Source organism: Pseudorca crassidens, chromosome 19, assembly GCF_039906515.1.
Source record: "Pseudorca crassidens isolate mPseCra1 chromosome 19, mPseCra1.hap1, whole genome shotgun sequence".
NCBI classification, from domain to species: domain Eukaryota; kingdom Metazoa; phylum Chordata; class Mammalia; order Artiodactyla; family Delphinidae; genus Pseudorca; species Pseudorca crassidens.
Genome location: NC_090314.1, coordinates 55,632,175 through 55,638,607, shown reverse-complemented (window position 1 = coordinate 55,638,607; position 6,433 = coordinate 55,632,175). Strand labels below are relative to the sequence as shown.

The following is a 6,433-nucleotide window of genomic DNA, read 5'->3' as shown; positions in this document are numbered from 1 at the left end:
CCTAATCGGTCCCTGCCCCCGCCACCTCCCCTCCGTTCTTCCCATCCAGTGATGTTTCCTTCCTCTTCCTCTGTGGAGCCCCCAGTGACTCCCACTTGAGCACACCTGCTGCAGAATGCTTAGCCTGGCGCCCAACACCCTTCACCATCTGACCTTGACCTAGCTTTCCAGCTCCTTCTCCCATCTGCATCCTACACCCTGACCGAGCCACATCGAGCCCCAAGGTTCTATTTCCTCAGCCTGGAAGGCTCTACCTTCTTTCTTATCCCAACTCAGTTACCCATGACCCAGTTAAAATGTCAACTCCAGGTGGTACCCCCACTGCCCTCCCTGGCCACACTGGTCCCCCTCCCCCATTTTACTCTCAGCTCTTCTGTCGAGCACCCCACCTTGGGTTTGGTTATAGGTCTGAGGTCTGAGGACTCTGAGGACTGATAATCAGCCTACACCTGTCACAGTCCATTGCATACAGCAGGTGCTCAATAAATGTTACTTCCTTGACCCACGGTGGACCTGTGAAGGAAAAGGGCAGATCTCCGTGTAATATAGAGGACCTGGCATCGACATCGCAAACACACCTGCAAACCAGGTTCACCTGACCGCACGCAGGACCACATCCCCGCCTGATGGAAAGAACCAGGAAGTTAAGAGGAAGAACCTCATTTAAATGGGTTCGTTTGAAGATCTTCACGATGAAATGTTGGAAAATTTTTAAAGGATTAAAAATAGATCCAACTTTCTTTAATAATAACAACTAAAAGGGAGAAATAAAGTCTTGTTCATCATCCCATGGCCCAGATAACCCTTTTCGATATTTTTAAAAAGTAATAGAGAACCGCATGGTCCCTGTAATAAGGCTAATTCACAGCACATGTTACGAGTCTCCCAAAGTCCAGGAAATGAACTGGGATTGTTTGGGAAGCACCACAGAGGAGGGTAAATGGGCTGGGTTGCACCTCGAGAGGGGACATCAGACATAGGACAGGCATGGTCCTGGCCAGAGGGAAGCATCCCCACAAGAGCGAGCTGGCTGGTGGGGAAGGCGAAGGTACAAGGGGAGAGAGGGAATAACCTTGGGAAACTGGTGGGGCAGAGCCAAGAGCTAAGGATTCTGAGTCTAGGAGCCGGAAGGTGACAAATACACAGCAAGGGGACCATGAGACACTGTGTGTGATGCAGGTAAGGGGGGGAGAAAAGAGGCCGAGGTGGAAACAGTTAGGCGGAGGGCTCATGGGTGACTGAGACTTTTTCAGAAACTTGTTTTGTGTTGTTATGCTATTTTTATGCTTACAAAAAAAAAAAAAAGCCTCAGGGCAATCGCAATAGAACTGTTGTGAGATCGGCCTTCAAGATGCTGAGATGCCCAAACAGGGTGAGGGATGGGGTGTGGACGTGCACGTGCCAGTTGGACAGAGGAGAGGGACTTTTCAAAGGATGGACCACCTGGATGAGGCAGCTGGGTAGGTGGAGCTGGAACCAGTGGGTGGGTCTGCATATACCCCACCCAGTGGACCGTGGTGTGGATTGGGTTGGATGTGGTCTTCAATGACCAGCCTCCTCAACCCCTTTGGGGATTCAGGTCGTGCTCGCCAAGTGGTGGGCGACTGGCAACTTCTGCAGTGCCCAATACTGTTGAATAACAGAGTGATTGAGTTTTGAATTGGTGGTTTAGGGGTAACCGGCAAGGTCTCTGGGGCCACAGATACCCTCTGCAGGTGGTCTGCTCCTGGGGCAAAGGCTGGCTGCAGGGGGCTGGCTTGGGTCCGGAGCACCCTCCTGCTCAGATGCTGTTGATGTCCATGACGGGGCATCTCAGCACAAGGGCTGCTCCCCTTTTGTGTGTGCTAGGGGTTCAGGGGGGTCCTGTGGGCCTCCCAACAGTACAAGGCAGCCAGACAGAGGGTGAAACAGCTCTGAACTAACAAAAGCAGCAGGTATAAGGAGCCACCTCTCCATGGGGTCCGACCCTCGGAAGTTTCCTGCTTTTCTTTCCAGGAGCAAAGGGAGCCGATCTGTGATGAATGACAAGTTCTCCTCAGGAAGCTCAGGCCCCCCCCCCCTCAGCATCCAGGTGGCTACACCCCAGGGGGATGAGAATTATCACGCACTTCATTTGCATCATGCTTTTTAATTTACCAGAGTGCTTTCGCATTTTTATTTCATTTTGTCTTCCCTACAATTCTGTAAAATAAACAGGGAAGACATAAGCTTACCCTTCCTTTATGTGCGTAAAGCTCGCCACTTCACCACGTAGATTGTCAAATGATTATATAGGGAAACTGAGTCCCCAAAATGTTAGATAAACTGTCCAAGGGGCCAGAGGCAGAGCAGACACTAAAAGGGTGTTTGCATCTTCTATGTCAGGGCTTTTCTTGAACAATACTGCCTCCTGGAAGAGGTCCTTAATAATGATAACGGCAAATACAACGATGGTGATGACAGCGGTGGTATGTGTCAGACTCCTGTTCTATATGTTTACAATAGATGAAGAAGTTGGAGAGGGTCAGGAACCAGACTGAAGAGGATCTTGGATGCCAGGGTCAATAGTTTCAGCTTTTCCCAGGAGCAGTGGAGACCCAGCATGTTTCCAGCTGGGAGTGTGTGCTGGGTTGAACGGTGGCCACTCCCCACCCCACCCCACCCCCCCCACCCCGACCCCAAAAGGTATGTCCATGTCCTAATCCCTGGAACCTGCAAATGTGACCTGATTTGGAAAAGGGTCTTTGCACATGTGATTAAGTTTAACTCTTGTTTTATCTGGTGGGACCCAAATCCAATCACCAATGTCCTTATCAGAGGGAGGAAGAGGGAGATGAGAGAGACAGAAGAGGAGGCCATGTAACCACGGAGGCAGAAATTGGAGTGATGCGGCCACAAGCCAAGGAACCAGGGTCTGCAAGAGGCAGGAAGGATCGTCCCCTCGAGCCCCCGAGAGAGCATAGCCCAGCCAGGTGCCAGACTTCGAGCCTCCAGAAGCGTGAGAGAATAAATCTCCATTGTTTTAAGCTCCCAAGCTTGTGCTGATTTGTCACAGCAGCCACAGGAGACTGATACAGGGTGACCCACGCCACACCAGCAGGTCGGGTTTCATTTCATTTGCTCCCCCCCGCACAGGCGGGTCAGGCCTGGCTCATCGCCTAGGATGGGAGAGCAGGCACCTTAGGGCCTTGCCCAGGTTCCCGAGGTTGGCGAGCACAGAGGCACCACCAGGGCCCACGTGTCCTCACCCCGTCCCAGGGTCTCCCTCACCAAGGTTCAGAAGGCCCCGGTGCCCCAGGCAGCTGAGGACTGTGCCCGCCACCCCATTGTGTTCCTTAACACAGACCCCGCTCCTCGGGAGCTAAAGATATTTTCACCTGATTTGCATCAATTAAGTAAAGGCTCAAAAGAAATCTCTGCCTTTGCTCAGAAAGAATCTACTTGAAAAAAAAAAAAATAGGAGCGTGAGCTGGGAGGCAGACCCCAAACTCTAGGAAATATTCTTTTCTCTGGCAGTGATAGTTGGTCACCACTCAGAGGCCTCCAGTGAGCCCAGGGGAGTCCAGGGAACTCGGGAATTGCTCTCATCCTCAGGTTGGTCCCTCTTGGAGGTCAGACCCAAATCTCTCTGGTCTTCAGTTTATTCATCTGCAAAACGGGATCGTTTTAGTGGCTACTTCCCAGGACTATTAGGGAGGATAAAGACAATGAGATAATATGTGCCATGTGTTCAACAAGGTGCCTGCATGAGTCAAGATCTCCATGGATGATGGGGATGGGGAAGGGGATGGGGATGGGGATGGGGAAGGGGATGGGGATGGGGGATGGGGTGGGGGATGGGGGATGGGGGTGGGGGATGGGGATGGAGATGGGGGATGGGGATGGGGATGGGGGTGGGGGTGGGGATGGGGGATGGGGATGGGGATGGGGAAGGGGAAGGGAAAGGGGATGGGGATGGGGATGGGGAAGGGGATGGGGAAGGGGATGAGGGATGGGGATGGGAATGGGGATGGGGATGGGGGATGGGGATGGGGATAAGGATGGGGATGGGGATAAGGATGGGGATGTGGATGGGGATAGAGATGTGGATGGAGATGGAGATGGTGATGGTGATGGGCATGGGGGATGGGGGATGGGGATGGGAGATGGGGATGGGGCATGGGGGATGTGGATGGGGCATGGGGATGGGGATGGGGAATGGGGATGGGGAATGGGGATGGGGGATGGGGGATGGGATGGTGGATGGAGATGGGAATGGGGGATGGGGATGGGGATGGGGGATGGGGATTGGGAATGGGGATGGGGATGGGGATGGGGATGATGATGGTGAAAAAACGTGTGACTAGCATGGGCAGGACTCCCAGGAGGCCATGCAGCTTTTTCGGAGGCTGGAGGACTGAAGAGGAAGGAATCCACTCTTTAGCCTTTCCAAGTGGAACAGGCTTGCCCTGAGCCAGGCCAGTGTACCCAATGTGCGGGGCTCCAGGACCATGCCCACTACCCACCTGGAGAGGAAGCTCCACTTTGCTGCCCAGGGAAAGCCTTGGAGCCTGTCCATCCCGGGGGCACCGCCAGCCCTGCCCACCAGTCTCTTTCCTTTCCTGGATCCAGGAGCACTGCCTGGCCAGCCCTCTCCCTGTGTGTTCGATCCAAATTAATTGCCTTTGTTAGGTTAATCGTGCAAGTGTCCCTTTGATTCTTTTTCATCCAGCAGATTCCTGTGTGTTGCTAAAAATACAAACGCATGACTCACAGCCTCTGAGGACCATAAAGGAGAGAGAACACTGCATGGCCTTTCTGCGCTTTGGAGTCAGGCCAGGGTACCAGCCGGGCGGGGGAGCTGAAAATGAGCACGGCCCGCGCGCCCAGCTGCGGGGGCAGAAAGAGGAGGGGTCCCGGCGGGCCAAGCGCTCCGAGCTGTCTGCAGCGTCTTCGGGGCATGACACCACAGTTGTTAAGAAAATGTTTGCCCCGTTTCTTTGAGCTCTTCGTCTGCTCTGCTATTGGGGGCGTTATCTTGTGAAAGGTCAAGACCTCAAGATCCCGGTTCTTGTTTATGGTCGTTTGTATTCCACCTCCCACCTGCTCACACCAGCCTGTAGGAGGCAGTGAGAGGTTCTCAGATGTACGCCCCGATGTGCCCGCTGTGTCTGGGCCCTCCACAGCCTTGCACCAGTGGAGAGAGATCCGCAGGGCACCAGCCTCACCCGAGATGAGCAAGACAGACCCATTCTCACCCCTTCCCTTCTGATGTCGCAGCGGTCCTCCAGCAGCCCCTCACCCCAGCCCTGCCCTGGGAATGTCTTCCACGTTCTGTGAGGTTGGCCTTCATTTGCTTCAAGGAGAGACCCCGGGACCAAGAGGCAGCATCTCATGACCTTGAAGAGATGGGACTTTGGAATCAGAGACATTCTCTCAGGAAACCTCTGCTTCCTCCTCATCCAAATGGGGGCATTAGTAGACACGCCCCCGCCCCACCCCCCAAAGGTGACGTGATGAGGATTAAGGGAGAGCAAATATGCAAAACCCTCAGCCCAATGCCTGGCCCAGAGAAAGGTTCCATACATCACCACTGATTAGCGGACATTGATACTGTTACTGCATTCATTGCTCCCACACGTGGGGCCCACGCTTACCTCATCCTCACCCCACATCTGGGTCTTCTGCCCTCTCCTTCCTGGGTGCCTCGGCCTCTGAGTCACAAAGACAGTTGGCTGAAAAGCAAACACCATCCGTCCCGCCCCTGGGAAGCAGCCGCTGAAAAACAACAAAGCCTTCGAGAGAATTTCCTTGGCAGCCAAGGCCCTCCGATGAATCAGGGTTCTTTTCTGATTACTTACTGTATTCCAGGCGACCTGCTGGGTCATCTCCGACTCCCCTCCAGGGTGCAGAGCCAGCAGGAACAGGAATGCAGGGTAGGTGAAGGGGAAAGGAGGTGTGTCTGGGCTCCGAAATAAGGGGCTGAGCAATGCCTGTCAGGCTCCCAGGGGAATTTGTGTTGCTCTGACTGGAGCTGAGGGACCAGACATCCCTTCCCGCGCCTGAAGCCCTTCCACAGTGGCCGCCGTCTCCTTCTCCCTGAGGCAAGGGCTATATTGGGGTAGCCTATATGCCCAGCACCCTGGAATGCTCCAGCCCTGAATGGGCAGAAGTGAGAGCATCCAGCATCAGGTCAGAGCTGGCTGCCGGGGCTGCACCCACGCCTGCCCCCCTGTGCTCTCCTCTGTGATCAATATCTACATGGAGAAGGACAGCAGGACGGACGCCTGGTCGCCGGGGCTCTACTCCCCAGTGCTCCCAAACTCACTGGAAGAAGCTTAAATGTAGGTGTTAGCAGAGAATCACATTAAACAGCAAAATGACCCAGCTGGACATCTGGCGGAGGGCACTCTGTACCCCCAACACCACCACACGTACCCCTTTTGTGAGTGCTGGCTGCAGCCTCACTGATGCA

General features: G+C 54.2%; 1 long non-coding RNA gene across 1 annotated transcript; it reads right to left on the bottom strand.

Annotated features, from left to right (window-relative positions):
* Positions 1–4,273: 4,273 nt before the first annotated feature.
* Positions 4,274–5,940, bottom strand: LOC137212344 (uncharacterized). The gene is made up of 3 exons (XR_010937460.1): positions 5,820–5,940; positions 5,616–5,736; positions 4,274–5,357 (listed from the first exon to the last, which is right to left on the bottom strand). It is a non-coding gene; the product is annotated as an uncharacterized lncRNA (long non-coding RNA).
* Between the last annotated feature and the right edge of the window lie 493 nt (positions 5,941–6,433).